At 36.1% G+C, this 16136-nt stretch overlaps 1 pseudogene; it reads left to right on the top strand.

Annotated features, from left to right (window-relative positions):
• The first annotated feature begins 1750 nt into the window (after window positions 1-1750).
• The window catches only part of LOC143671991 (uncharacterized), a 70028-nt pseudogene continuing 55642 nt past the window's right edge, over window positions 1751-16136 (top strand).

The following is a 16136-nucleotide window of genomic DNA, read 5'->3' as shown; positions in this document are numbered from 1 at the left end:
ATCATCACATATTTTGTAATATAATCTCCACTTAACAAATTTGGAAACATAAATTCAGACAAAATAAGTAACATACCCAAGATCAATCAACTAGTGAGTTCCAGAGTCAGAAATAAAACACAGGACTACAAGATAAACACCAAATCCTTAAGCCTGACATTCAAAGGCATTCATGATCTTTGTTCTGCCTATATTGAAAGTTACTGTAGAGGATGATAGCATGTGTCCTGTCTGGATTAAAATTTCCAAAGCTTGAATTCTGGCTCTGCCACTTACTAGCTGTGGCACCTTGATCAAATTACTTAACTTTTCTGTGCCTCTGTTTCTCAACTGGCAAGTGGGGATGATGCAGATAATATCACCTATCCCATATAGTCATTGTGAGGATTAAAGAAGTTAGTGCATGTTACACTTTCAGCACCATACCTGGTATATATCAAGTGATCCACAAATGCTAGCTATTAGTATTGTTTTCTATCCTCATCTTCGCTCACTACATCACTACACACCCTACACTCTGCAATGCCCTGCCTCCATGCATTTGTCCATGTTGTGTATTGTACCTCATCTGTAGGTATGGAAGTCTAATTTATTTTTCCTGATTCAGGTCAAATGCCTCCTATTCTGTGTAAGCTTCTAGGATTTCTCAAAAATTCTTCCTCATGACTCTCAGAGTATTGTATTTGTACTTCTCTTATTATAGTGCCTATCAATTTTTCCTTGTATTTGATTCACTTGAGTAGGAGGCTGTGTTTTCCATGCCTCCTTCTGATCAACTTGCTCCTTTTTCTGTAGTTCACAGTGTAAAGAATGGTGCATGGCAGAGGGCCTTCAAGCTCAGAACATAGTTGTGGAATTGCACACATCTTGTTCCCAGGAGTGCCAGCTGAAGACTGAAACAAGGTGATAGAAAGTTCACACTGAAGTCAAGCCAACCAAGACTTTCTTCTCTTATTTGTGGTCTCTCATTTTGTACTAATAATTTTCATGTGAATATGCTTGAAACAAACTCTGCAGGTAGAGGCTGCTAGAACAGGCCTTGCCTAATGAAACCAACTTATAGTTGCCCACTATAGAGGAAGAATTACTCTCTCTGCTTCAGCTAGCCAGTCTCTCCTGGAATATTCATTGAACACCTTCATTGGAGCTGTAAGTTCATGACCTGCACTATGGAATTGGACTCCTGTGTCCCCACAGTTAGATGAGGCACTTTTATCAAATCTCATATTTACAGATATCTCCCACTGGTTCTGTTTGTCTAGACAACCCTGATGACTACACTTTGCATCATTTGTTGTAAACATTGGCACCAAGCCTACTATCTTCTTCTGCCATCACCCTGAATTTCAAGGTTCAAACAAATCTTCTACTCATCACCTGAGCTTTTATGTATTTTAATTTCCACCTCTGCAGTGATTTTGGTCTTTCATACTGCCTTAAGTGCCCTCACCATTGTTATCACCCAGAGCTGCTCTACTCCTGGAATATTAAATTCAATGATCCATTTCCCACAATGAATCTTTCTAGCTTTCCATTTAGTTACTCCCAGGAAACTCTTTTCTTTTTCTCTATCCAATCAGGCCCCTGTTATCACAGAATCTTGTTCTGTGATGTCTCCAAAAGGCAGGAGCTAGGTCTCTAGTCCCTTATCCCATCCTTCCCAACCTCATCCTACTCCAACCAGAGCTTGTATTACAGATGAACTTTCTCCTTTAGGCTGGGAAAGAACTGATGCCTTGGCCTGGCTATCATGGCCATGACCTGTCAGCCACTGCTCTCTAGAGAGCTGTCTGGCTTAAAGTTACCTGATGATAAAGTTGACCAGAGCTCCAGTCTCAGCCCGAGTGCCAGCATGTTTAGAGAAAACGGTAGTCTTATAGTGTTGCATATGAGGGGGTGCATGTAATTGTAAGGGCTGTGTAAGAATCCTCTCTGAGAGACTGGGTCTCCTATGAAAATGTCATTTTTAAATGAGATTTTCTCCTTTTGTTCAATCTCATTCCTTTAATCATTTGAAGTTTGTAAGCCTTAAATGAAAGGCAGACTAAGTCAACTTGATTATAATGCAGCAGTTTGGGACTCAAATATATTTAAAATGCAAGAGTGACTTTTTAAAAATATTTTTATTTTAAACAACAAAAAAACATACAAACATTCTTGGCATACAAACATTCTGTACATAGAGTACAATCAATGACTGACAATATCATCACATAGTTGTGTATTCATCACCATGATCACTTTTTGGACATTTGCATCTCTCCAGCAAAAGTAAGAAAAAAGAAAAAACTCATACATGCCACACCCCTTACCCCTCATTCTCATTGACCACAAATATTTCAATCTAGTCAATTTATTCTAACCTTTGTTCCCCCTATTATTTGTTTATTTTATCCATATTTTTTACTCATCTATCCATACCATAGATAAAAGGAACATCAGCATAAGGTTTTCACAATCACACAGTCACATTGCAAAACCTGTTTTTTACATAATCATCTTTCAGAAACATGGCTACTAGAACACAGCTCTACAATTTCAAGTACTTCCCTCTAGCCATGCTAATACACCATAACTAAAAAGTGGATATCTATGTAATGCATAAGAATAACCTCCAGGATAACCTCTCAACTCTTACTTTGTTTGAAATCTCGCAGCCACTGACACTTCATTTTGTTTCATTTATCTCTTTCCCCTTTTGCTCAAGAAAGTTTTCTCAATTATTTGATGCCAGGTCCTGGCTCATTCTGGGAATTCTGTCCCACATTACCAGGGAGATTTACAGCCCTGGGAGTCATATCCCACATAAAGGCAGGAGGGCAATGAGTTTGTTTGCCATATCAAAAGAGGTTCTCTGGGGGTGACTCTTAGGCTTAAATTTAAGTAAGCTTAGCCTATAATTTGCAGGGATAAGTTTCATAGGACAAAACCCAAGATCAAGGGCTTGGCCTATTGATTTAGTTGTCCTCAATGCTTGCTAGAATATCAGGAATTCCCCAAATGAAGAAGTGGAATTTTCGCCCCTTTCTCCCCATTACCACAAAGGGACTGTGCAAATACTTCTTTATTCACTGTTCAAATGACTGGGATTTATTGGGGCATCATACTAACCTGGACAAACCAACAAAATCTCATGCCCTTTTCAAGGTTCCATGTACTTATGGTGTTCAACAGAACTGACCATACAAATTAAATTAGGAAATGCACTATTCAAAATATAAATTCTGCACCAAATAAACATTTCTCCCTTTAGTCTCACAGAGAAGTTGAAGTTTTAAAATATGAATGACCACCTATTTTCAACACCCTGCAATACTAACAGTCCTTTTTTCTTCCTCATGCAAAACACTTTTTAAATTTTTACATTTAGTCGCTGTGATTGTACATTCTAGGCATTCTTAAATTACACCATCTCAGTTTTATCATCTATCTTTCCTTCTGGTTTCGTATATTTTGCCAACCTTTCTCCCTCTATCATTCTCGCATTCAGCTTCATTCAATGTACTTACATTATTGAGCTACATTCAGGAAGTATTGCTCTATCCATTTCTGAATTTGCACAATCAGCCCTGTTGCACAATCTGTATCCTTTCAGCACAAATTACTCAGTCTCTACCCTATTTCTATCTCCTGATAACTTTTGTTCTTAAATGAAATTCTCCAATTTCACTCATTAATGTTAGTTCATATCAGTGAGACCACACAGTATTTTTCCTTTTGTTTCTGGCTAATTTCACTCAGCATAATGTTTTCAAGATCCATCCATGTTCTTACATGCTTCATGACTTTATTCTTTCTTATAGCTGTGTAATATTCCATCATATGTATATTCCACAGCTTGTTTAGCCACTCATCTGTTGATGGACATTTGAGCTGTTTCCATCTCTTGGCAATTGTAAATAATGTTGCTATAAACATAGTTGTGTAAATGTCTGTTTGTGTCTTTGCTCTCATGTCCTCTGAATAGCTACCTAGCAATGGGATTGCTTGATCATATGGCCATTATATACTTAGCTTCCTGAGGAAATGCCAAACTGCTTTCCACAGTGGGTGTACCATTTCACACTCCCACCAACAGTGGATAAGTGTGCCTCTCTCCCCAAATCTTCTCCAGCACTTATCACTTTCTGTTTTTTTTTGACACTGGCCATTCTGGTGGGTGTGAGGTGATATCTCATTGTGGTCTTAATTTGCATTTCCCTAATAGCCAGTGAAGCTGAGCAATTTTTCTTGTGCCTTTTAGTCATTTCTATTTTCTCTTCTGAGAAAGGTCTATGTCTTTTTTCCAGGTTTTAATTGGGTTGTTTCTCTTTTTGTGGATGAATGAAGAATCTCTTTATATATTCTGGATACTGAGATCTTATCTGATATATGGTTTCCAAATATTTTCTTCCATTATGTAAGCTGCCTTTCTACTTCCTTGATAAATGTCTTTGATGCACAAAAGTATTTAATTGTGAGGAGTTCCCATTTATCAATTTCTTTCTTCAATGCTCGTGCTTTTCGTATAAGATCTAGGAAACTGTCACCTATTACAAGTTTTATAAGATATTTTGCTACATATTCTTTTAAAAGTTTTATGGTCTTAGATCAAGTGTTTAGGTATTTGATCCATTTTGAGTTAATTTTTGTATAGGGTGTGAGATATGGATCCTATTTCATTCTTTTGCATATGGACATCCAGTTCTCTAAACACCATTTATTGAAAAGACTGTTCTGTCCCAGTTGAGTTGGCTTGGCTGTTTTATCAAAGGTCAATTGTCCATAGATGAGAGGGTCTCTATCTGAACACTTTGTTTGATTCCATTGGTCAGTATATTTATCTTTATGCTAGTTCCATGCTATTTTGACCACTGTAGCTTCAAAATATGCCTTAAAGTCAGGTAGTGTGAGACCTCTGACTTAATTTTTCTTTCTAAAGATATTTTTAGCTATTTGGGGAACACTGCCTGTTCTAGTTTGCTAGCTGCTAGAACACTACAGAGATGGATTGGCTTTTATTAAAAGGGGATTTATTTAGTTAGCTCTTCAGAGGAAAGGAAGTCAACTTTTAACTGAGGTTCTTTCTTACGTGAGAAGGCACAGGAAGATCTCTGCTGGCCTTCTCTGCAGGCCTGCGGGGAAAGTTGTTGGAACCCAGAGACCTGGAGAGACCATTTTATTAAAAGTCAATCCATCTCTGGTGTGTTGCATTCCAGGAGCTAGCAAACTAGAACAATCCTCCAACATAATATTCAATAACAATGGTGACCGTGGACATCCTTGTCTGGTTCCTGGTCCTAGGGGGAAAGCTTTCAGTCTTTCCCCATTGAGGATAATGTTGGCAATGGGTTTTTCATATATTCCCTTTATCATTTTGAGGAACTTCCCTTCTATTCCTATCCTTTGAAGTGTTTTCATCAAGAGCAGATATTGAATTTTGTCAAATGCCTTTTCTGCATCAATTGGGATAATTGTGGTTTTTCTGCTTTGGTTTGTTGATATGGTGTATTACATTAATTGATTTTCTTATGCTGAATCTTCCTTGCACACCTGCAATAAGTACCACATAGTCATGGTGTGTAATTCTTATAATGTGTTGCTGAATTTGATTTTCAAGAATTTTTTTCAGGATTTTAGCATCTATATTCATTAGAGAGATTGTTCTGTAATTTTCTTTTCTTGTAGTATCTTTGTCTGGCTTTGGCATGAGGGTGATATTGGCTTCATAGAATGAGCTAGGAAGGCTTCCCTCCTCTTCAATTTTTTGGAAGAATTTTATCAGGATTGGTAATAATTCTTTCTTGAATGCTTGGTAGAATTCACATGTGAAGTCATCCATTACTGGACTTATACTTTTTTAGGAGATTCTTGATAACTGATTAAATCTCTTTACTTGTGATTGGTTTGCTGAGATCATCTGTTGCTTCTGGAGTCAATGTGGATGTTCATGCCTTTCTAGGAAGTTGTCCATTTCATCTACATTGTCTAGTTTATTAGCATAAAGTTGCTCATTGTATCCTGTCATTAACTCCTTTATTTCAGTGGGGTCAGTGGTTATGTCTCTCCTTTCATTTCTGGTTTTATTATTTGCATTCTCCCTCTATTTCTTCTTGTTAACCTTGCCAAGGGTCCATAATTTTATGGTTTTTTCTCAAAGAATCAACTTTCTGTTCTATTGATTTTTATCAATTGTTTTTATGTTCTCAATTTCACGTTTTTCTGAGCTGGGGGCTTATTTTCAGTAGTCAGAATTTGTTAATTAATTCTGCAATTGAAGCTTGGTTGAGCTAAATCCATTCTGCTGGTAAAGTCTTTTTCCTTTTCCCTTGGGAAACTAGGATGCCGTGCCCATGGGGGAGGGGCGTTGGCCACTGTGGCTTGAGGATTTACAGTTCTGTGTGGGATCACAACCTGTCCAGCTTGCCCAGATTGGTGTACACTGTGTGTCTGGTCACTGATATGGCCTCAGCTGTTGTTCTGTACTGTTCATGAATATTTATTAGCTGCTCTGGAGGATGAACTAAATTTAACACCTCACTAAGCCCCAGTCTTGGAACTCCCCCACTCTAAGAATGACTTTTAACAATGTAACTGAAAGGAGTTGTTGAATTACTAGTGTCGCAGAAATCCAGATACCAAATAACTGACTTCTCTTGATAAGAGCTGTGAGTCTACCCAGTTAAATTTACATAAAAAAGAGCTTGCTGCCCTCTGCCAAGTTAATTCTTAAATAACTGAACATACTCTCTATGTCAGTCATTATTGTTACCTCAACTAGAATCTTCAGATGGAGTTGTTTTCTAAAACCAAAGAACTAGCTATCTGGGACCTATAGCCTGCTGGAAATAATGCTCACCACTCTTTTCTACAGTCTTGCTAATTGGGAGAATCTCAAATCTTTTTTTTACCCCCAGCCTACAGAATACAGATAAGTGACTCTTAAATTTACCTTTGTTGCACTTACATCTTATCACCCTGTGCTTTCTATAAATATTCACTCATTTAGAAGTGAAAATACTATGTTCTTACCTCCACTTATGGAACTAGAACACTGGTCATAATCAGATAAGAATGGATTTGGGAGGGACAGTGTTGGGAGAACAAATTGAGCTGAATCACACTTGAAAACACCTGGGCTATTACTTGAGTGTATGTGAGGGATCTGTGGCCAATTCGCTGCCATGGTCAAAAGATCCCTCAAAAAATCCCATAATATAGTGGAGAGAAAGTGCTCTAACATCAGAATACCTAGATTTCAAATTCTAGCTCTGCCACTTCCTAGTTGTGTGAACTTGGGTAAGACACTTCACTTCTCTGAGCCTCAGATTTTCTATCTCTAAAATGAAGATACTACCTGCTGCATAAGGTTTATGGTGAGTTCTGAATGACATGATGGGCATGGAAAAATTTTACTTAGTCCATTCATTGCATTTTTTAGGGAAGAAGACAGGGAATTTCTTCTGATTAGCAATGGGAGGGGTACCCAGATGTCCCCGTCAGGTGGTCTGCTTTGTGGTCTGGATCGCTCAGGCTAGATGAAGTAGTATTTACTCAATAAACCAAATTTGGATCTCCCTGTCTCAAGACTGGATTAAGTCCTCCATTCTCAGTATCTAGTAGTTAATAGTTAATAGTATGGATATAAAAGCCAGACTGGACTCAAATTCTGCACCATCACTTATAGTTTTGTGATCTTGTGCAAATGAGTTAAGTTCTCAGGTTTCATTGTTTAAAATTAGGCTAGCATTGGAATAAATATAGGTAAGGCACTTAGTGCCTCAAATAAAATAAAGGTTACAGAAATATTCACTTTTATTACCTTCATCCCAGTACTTGTCACAATGCATTGCTTTCATTTGTTATTAGTTTGTGACAGCCTTGCTACGCACCACTTAACAGGAAACTCATCTAAGGCAAATTAAGAAAATTTCAAGCAATACCACACAAGTAAAATAAAGAATGGTTATCCTTTCTATCTTGTTCCAGATATAATCAAGGTTTTCTTGTGTGAGCTTATAATATATTGGAAAACATATATGGGATCATACGTAAATATGATTCTATCACCTGACCTTTTCATTAAAAAGAATCATGCAAATCTATTTTTGTGAAGTCCTTGTTTTCAGTTTCAAAAATTCTGAATTCACCCAGAAGATCATTGTAAACATTTTAGTATGTTGATTGAAAAAATATACGTATACAAAAATCCCCACTAATTCTGTTTCAAAGAAGTAGCTATTAAAATTATAGTTCCTCTATGTGTGAGACAAATTGTTTATTTACCCTAGAGATGTACCTATGGATTCAAAAAGCCCATATAATAACTCCAAGGCCCACAGGGATACATGACCAACAGGATAGAAGCCTGGGATCCTATTAAAGGAGTGTTCCATATTTGACAACCCATGGTTTTATGTAGGATGATAACACTAGATGGGTCCTGGTGGTTCTATTTTGCTAAAGAATTTCTTGAGCTAGTCTTGAATGACAAGTAAAGATGGCCTGTTTTTCAGAAACAAGCCCTCCTCATGTGGTCTAGTTAGTTGGAGGGAGAAAGTTAGGGCAGAGGGAAGGAAGGAAGAGAAGGAAGTAGCCACCCCAAAGTCCACCAGGAGTCCTATTAAAGCAAGACCATTGTCAGGGACATAGTAGGAAACATGGTCTTGAGGAGGAGATATATGCAATTCCTGCTGAGCCATGGAGAAACCAAAATGAAAGGCTGCTATTTTTCTTTCACATTATCATAAAAAAATAATAAAATGAGCAAAAGTTTCATGCTGTTCCTATCACCTTGGAATCAAGATATGCTTCGAAGTCATAGACAATTGTTAACAAGGCAGAAGAAGCTGTGATCATACTGCTTATGTTTTAGCCCCAAATAATTCAGAGCAGGAAGTCAAAGAAACCCATACACTAAAGTACATCCTGTACAGCTTTCTGCCTCAGGGAAACTCAACTCTGAAATCCCTTGAAAGATAACTGCCTTGCCCAGTGATTTCCAGATGGTGGATTTCAAAGACCAACGTATTTTCCTTAACTAAGGAGACTATCAAAAATGTGTCAGTCTTTTCTTTGCTAAGTAAAAGCAACTTCTTTCCCTTACTTCCTTCCCTCTGCCTTTGCTTTCTCTCTCCAATAATTCTGTTTCCACAATTTCTTAAAATAAATATCAAGACAAAAAATATAGGCATGATTAATTTTTCTAAGACCTAGTTTCTTATTTGAAAAATTTAGCTTAATGAAACCTTTTTGCATTGTCATTTTCTCACTTCATTATGGACCAGTGCTTATATAGCCATATATTCCTTGGGTTCCAGTATTTGGACACACTAGCCTAAATTATATGTTTAATAATATTAGCAATTGAGATTCAAATCACAGTCAAACAGACCTTTTACTACCTAATATAATGCTCTTTTATTGCATTGTCTGACATTTATCTCTTTCTTTCACCTCAAAAGAGACAAAACATAGCCAGCATCCTTCTTAAGGTAAATTGTAAGATCCTGGAAAAACATCATGTCATGTCCTCTATCAATAAGGATCTTGGCAGTAAACAGGTGGTATAATCACATTGGGAATTTGAGATAAGTTTAAAAAAACAGAAACAACAAGAACAACAACAACTATTTACAGAAAGTACAGGTAGCAGAGTGAATTAGGTTGGGGTTCTAACAGCAGGGTGTTTTATTTACCGCCATAGATTTGAAGAGGTGAAGAAATGCATGGTGGGGAGGCAGCCAGGTCTTGGCAACCCTCCTCTCCCTGCTGTGAAGGAGCAAATGAGAGAAATAAACACCTAAACTCATTATCCTCTCTCTCTCTCTGATATCCTTGTAAGCCACCCAACCCAGTTGGAAACTGCACTTGGATCAGTCTCCTGATGTACAGATGAAGTGGAACATAGCACCAGGTTAGGAGGCAAATAAAGTATCAAGCCTATCCATAATAAACTTTTTTTGTTTAATTCTTAGAATATCAGAGTTACAGGTAACCCAGGATTTTATATATGGAGAAGCTAAGGCCTACAGAGGGAAAGTGGCCTGGTAAGTGTTACAACAAATAAATGGCAGATCCAGGGAAATATTTAATCTCTCTTTATAGATCCAATTTCAACTCTTCGGATCACTTTTATGACTGATAGATCATATATCATTCACCATGTCCTTCCTCAAAATGAGTACATGAAGATCTGAATCATGGAACAAATACAAATGACATTTGTTATACTGTATTTAGAATTGTTCTTTCCCTTCTCTTCAGTTGAGACTGGTTAATCTTGTCTTGCTACCCCTCTCTTCCCTTAGGTTGTTTTTTTTCCCAGAAGGCTCCTTATTCCTTTATATGCAAATAAGTACTTGTTGTCTTACCATTTCTCCAGTAATGATTGAATTTCAGTGATGAACCCAAATTAAATTGAAATTGGATCTGTGTAGTTGGAAAGACTTCTAACTCTCCTCCAGTATCCATTCTCCCTTCTTTCCTTTTGGTAACATGACCATCCCTAAATTTACATGGGTACACAGGCTTGAGGCTACAATTCCTAGATTCCCTTGCAGCTAATTATGAAAACATGAATAATTTTTAACCAATGGAATGTAAGTAAAAATGATGCATGAAACTTCCCTATCATCTTCTTACAGATGAACTTGTTTGACCTGAAATTTCTCTCACTACCTAATCCACATGGCTTGAAATAAGATACGGTAGTGTCCTAGCTTAAGGCCTTGCAAATGATGAAGACATTCCAGGTAATGGTGAAGTATTGAAAGAGAAGGTTTTTCTTCTCTTTCATTCTTATATTGTAACTAGTGTCCTAGCCATTACATCATTATACTTTAAAACTTTACATCATTTTTTTTATGAGAATAGAATGTCACACACTAGTTCTCTTGTTGTTGGGAGCACACTTGTGTTTATGCCTTTTACATCTACACAAGGCTTAAATTTCCTGCTCAAAAGCAACCTTTAGCAGGGGTCAGGGATGCAAAAGAAAGAATGGCAAAAGAGGAATCTCCTCCATAGATCAAGGTGGTGCGTGGATGGGCAATTTCCTGGGGATAGATCAAGTGAGACTAAAACTCATGATTTCTTCACTGTTGCCTAGACCTTTAAGAATCAGTCAAGGTTAGTTGAAAATCTATTCCATGTACCACTGACAGCCTTTCAAAACAGACACTTTACAATTGGGATGGCTTTGATAGCCCTGTGAGAGCAAAAATTAAAGTGGGATTTCTCCTTTCTTCAGACACACTGTCTCCTTCTACAACTATATGACAACAATATAGAGTTGTGAATAAAAACACAGACTCTGGAACAAAACTGCCTGGTCTTGAATATTGACATTTGCATATACTATAAAGCATTTAGAACAGTGTTCTATTAATATTACTCTACTATTGTAGATGATGTAGCCCTGTGGTTTACATGCCCATTTCCTGAAATATACATTGTTTCCATATGCACCACTTCTCCAACCTTTCAGACTTATGGAAATCAGAACTTGGGAGCAAGAAGGAAAATTGTGGAGATTTTCCCCAGGTCAAGCTCTGCTTTGTCTGCTGCCTCAAACCCAGGGAAAGATTTGGCTTGGAAAATGGGGCTAGATCTCACTCTTATCATTTTATGTTGACACAGAACTATAGAATTAAGAGATATAATTGTATCATTAAATTCAACCTATCAGTATTGCCAATTTGCTTATGTACAGCCTGCTCACATCTAAAAAGAATTGTAAGTGGTTTACAGGAAAATGTAAAGTTAAAATAATTATTTAATATTTAATATGATGGTACAAAATGATGGTGAAATGGGAGAAGAGAAGATACTAATTATAGCAGAAACTTTGGGACAACCCTAAGCATCCTAATAGCCAGGGAAAATAGATAAAGAAATAATATAAAAAAAAATTAAAAAATAAAAAAAAGAAATAATATACCAGTCCTTATACTATGAAAAGAAGCTACCATTCTACCATTCCATCATGAGAAGAACTCTTTCTTACCTCTGTGCAAAATTTATTTCTGGTCAGTCCCTAGTATGTGACGTTAAATGTCTTTATGGTATCCTGAATAGCAGTTTTACAAGTAATGTAGAAAGAGTCTATATATGGCTATTTCTTTAAGAAATTTTGGATTTAATAAATGACTAAAGGCATGGTTGAGCTATAGAATAATAAGAAATAAGAAACCCTATTGAGGATACAGTACACAGCTTTCTGGGAATTTACTTGAAACACAAAGGAAGAAATTACCATGTATTGAGAACCTACTGTAAGTCAAACACAAGGCTAGAGAACATCTTTTTCTTCTCAAAAACTTGTAAATTCAGCATTTAATATGAGAAAAATAAGAATAAATATTTTTCAGGTGTACAAAAATGCTACAGCCATGGAAGGAAGGAAGGAAAGAAGAAAGTAAGGAAGGAAGAAAGGAAAAAAGAAAGGAGGGAAGGAAGGAAGGAAGGAAGGGACAAGATATGAATAATCCATTCTTGGAGAAAACATGATGCCAAACTAAAAGAAATTTTCTACTAGTGCTTCAAACTATAGTAATAATTACAAATAATATGAATTCAGTGAAGGAAGACATCAAAGATTAGATGATAAAAATGGAATGTAATAAAAAAATGGAAATTTTAGAGCTTATTAAACAAATTGAGGCTAAAGCAACACCTTTACAGAGGAGAGACATAAAACAGCAACATCAAAAACAAAACAAAACAAAACAAAAAAAACTAAGTGGAAAATAACTGTGGCTGAAAACACAGAGAAAATAATTGAAACAAACATAGAAAATGCAAAGAAAAAAGATACTAATATAAAAAAAATTAGATAAAAGTTAGAAATGTAACATGGTCAACAATGAGCCACCATAAGAATAACTGTTGTTCCTGGGTTACAGAACTCAAAAAATGGAGAAAAACAAAAAGTCAGTCATGGTAAGAGAAAGATTTTCTGAACTGAAGAAATAATTGATTCCATAGGTAAAAAGAACACTATATTAGAGAAAAAAAAATGAGACAGACATATAGCACCAATTCACAACCTGATAGAAAGGATTTCAGTATAAAATTTGAGTATAAAAATTATTCAAGCACTCATCACCAGGACAAAACTTAAGCCTGGGTACTCTTTTTTTTTCCAGTTTTATGCAGATTTATTTTGAAGATACAGCAATCACATTAACATGAACCTCATCTAAAACTTTGAATTCATTTTTCTAACTAGATCCAACTCTAATTTGTGAAAAATGGGGGCTGTGGCTTGCAGAGGTAAATCATTTGTCAGAGTTGACAGGGCCAGCTGTTGACAGAGAAATCAAGACTCAACTCCAGGCTTCCTTCTACTTTAACACATGTTCTTTTAATTAGGACATCCCCACAATAGTTAACAGTTATTTTATATAATTTTAAATATTTTTACTGACAAATCCTCACACACATGCAGTCCATACATGGTGTACAAACAATGGCTCACAATATCATCATATAGTTATGTATTTATCACAACGATCATTTTTAGAACATTTGCATCACTCCAGAAAAAAAAATTTGAAGAAAAAACACTCATGAATCCTATGCTGCTTAACTTCTCATTGCATTGACCACTAGTATTTCAATCTACCCAACTTATTTTACCCATTATTCACCTATTACTAATTTATTTTTATCTCTTTTTTTTTTACTTATCTGTCCATACCCTGGATAAAAGGAGCATCAGACACAAGTTTTTCACTATCACACAGTCACATTGTAAAAGTTATATCTTTAAGCAATCATCTTCAAGAATCAAGGCTATTGGAACACAGCGTAACAGTTTCAGGTACTTCCCTCTAGCTACTCCAATATACTATAAACTAGAAAGGGATATCTGTATAATGCATAAGAATACCCTCTAGGATAACCTTTCAACTCTGAAATCTCTCAACCACTGGAGCTTTATTTTGTCTTATTTCTTTCTTGCCCCTTTTCATCAAGAAGGCTTTTTCAATCCCTTGTTGCTGGGTCCCAATGACTCCTGGGAGCTTGTCCCATGTTGCCACAAAGATTTATACCACTGGATTCATGTCCCATTTAGGGGAGAGGGCAGTGATTTCACATGATGCATTGACTTAGAGAGAGAGAGGCCACATCTGAGCAAAAAAAAGAGGTGTTCTGAGGGTGACAGTTAGGCATAATTATAAGAAGGCTTAGCCTACATTTTGCGGGAATAAGTTTCATAGGGCTGAACACCAAAATCTTGAAGCTTAGCCTATTGATTTGGTTGTCTCCACTGCTTGTGAGACTATCAGAAATTCTCCAAATGAAGAATTTGAATGTTTATGTCTTTCTCTCCAATCCTCCAAGGGGACTTTGAAAATACTTCTCTACTCACTGCCCAAATTACTCTGGGATATTTTGGGACATCACCTTGAAAAACAGGGGCGATCTCACACCCTATTCAAGATTCCATGTACTTATGGTGTTCAACTAAACCGACCATACAAGTTAAATTGGGTAATGCGTTAGAACCTGGGTACTCTTATTCATCAGGAAAAAATGATGAAAGAACTAATAAAATGGAAGACAGGAGGCATGGAAGCAGAAGAATTATGTGTGATAATAAGCTCATCTTTCATGATCAAAAATATTGTCCATAGTTGATAAATCAAGAAAAATAAGTTTAAGTATATTATCTAAAGTTATAAAGGTATCTCCTGAAATAAAGGAAAATTTCCAAATGACTGGAAGGAAAACACATGCAAAATAAAAGAATATAGGAAAAGATAATCTATAGAACAAAGGATAAAAGAAGGAAAGCATTAACAATATAAGCTAAATGTATGATAATGGATGTTTTGGTTTGCTAAAGCTGCTGCAATGCAGTATATCAGAAATGGGTTGGTTTTTACAATGGGGATGTCTTAACTTACAATTTACAGTTCTAAGCCCATGAAAATGTCCAAATTAAGTCATCAACAGAAGGATGCTTGAAATTTGAAGAAAGGACACCTCTGTCACATGAAAAGGCACATGACTGACATGTGCTCGTCCTTCAGTCATGGGTTTCATTGCCTTCGGCTCTGATTTTAGTGGCTTCCTCTGTGGGTCCTCTCTTAGCTCCTCAAGGTCTTTTCTTTTTCTAAACTCTCTTAGCTTTTTCTGCCTTTATCTACTTACAAAGGGCTCCAGTAAAAGAATTAAAACCTATTTTGAATGGGGTGGATCACATCTCAATTGAATTAACCTAACCAAAAGTTCCATGCACAGTAGGTCTGTATCCACAGGGGTGGATTAAAAGAACATGGCAGGGTGGTGCAACAGTAGCTCAGTAGCAGAATTCTCATTTGCCATGCTGGAGACCCGGATTAGAGTCCCAGAGCCTGCCCATGCCAAAAAAATAAATAAATAAAATAAAAAGAACATGTCATCTTCTGGAGGTATATGACAGTTTTAAACTAGCAGAATGGAAATGATACAAAAATGTTCTTTCAAAACATGCAAGTGGGAAAAACCCATCTATGAAAGTAAAACTCAGATTAGGAATATATATAAAGACATAGATATATAATATTATATTATATTACAGAAATACAGCTAAAACTGAAATGAACTCAGAAGGTTCAAATAAAAGGTAAAAGAATGGACAATGACATTTCATTAAATACTAACAAAAAGAAAGCTGGAGTTGTGCTATAAACAGACCAGTTTGAATTGAAGATTAAAAAGTATTAACGATGATAAAAAGAGAAATTTATAATAAATGTAGACTGCACAATAAAGAGCTCAATCCATAACAAACTATGACAAACATAGAGGTTAAAATAGTCACAAATAAACTGTCCACAAAGAAATTACCAGACCCAGATGTCTTCAATGATAAATTCTACCAAAAGTTTAAAGAAACATTAATACTAATTCTTCACAAAATTTCCAAAAAGTACAAAAAGAGATACCATATTCCAACTCATTCTATGAGGTTACTATTATTCTGATATTATAATCAGGCAAAGATGGTACAAAAAATGAAAACTACAGATGAAGATGTCTTATGAATATACATCCAAAACACCCAGCAACAACAACAAAAAGCTAGCAAACCAATTCAGTAATATACAAAAAAGGTCATATGCCATGATCAGTGTTGCTTCAAAAAAAATAAAAATAAAAATAAC

The sequence above is a fragment of the Tamandua tetradactyla genome, chromosome X (genome assembly GCF_023851605.1).
Source record: "Tamandua tetradactyla isolate mTamTet1 chromosome X, mTamTet1.pri, whole genome shotgun sequence".
NCBI lineage: Eukaryota > Metazoa > Chordata > Mammalia > Pilosa > Myrmecophagidae > Tamandua > Tamandua tetradactyla.
Note: the sequence above shows the minus strand (reverse complement) of the source record. Positions and strands in the feature narration are given on the sequence as shown.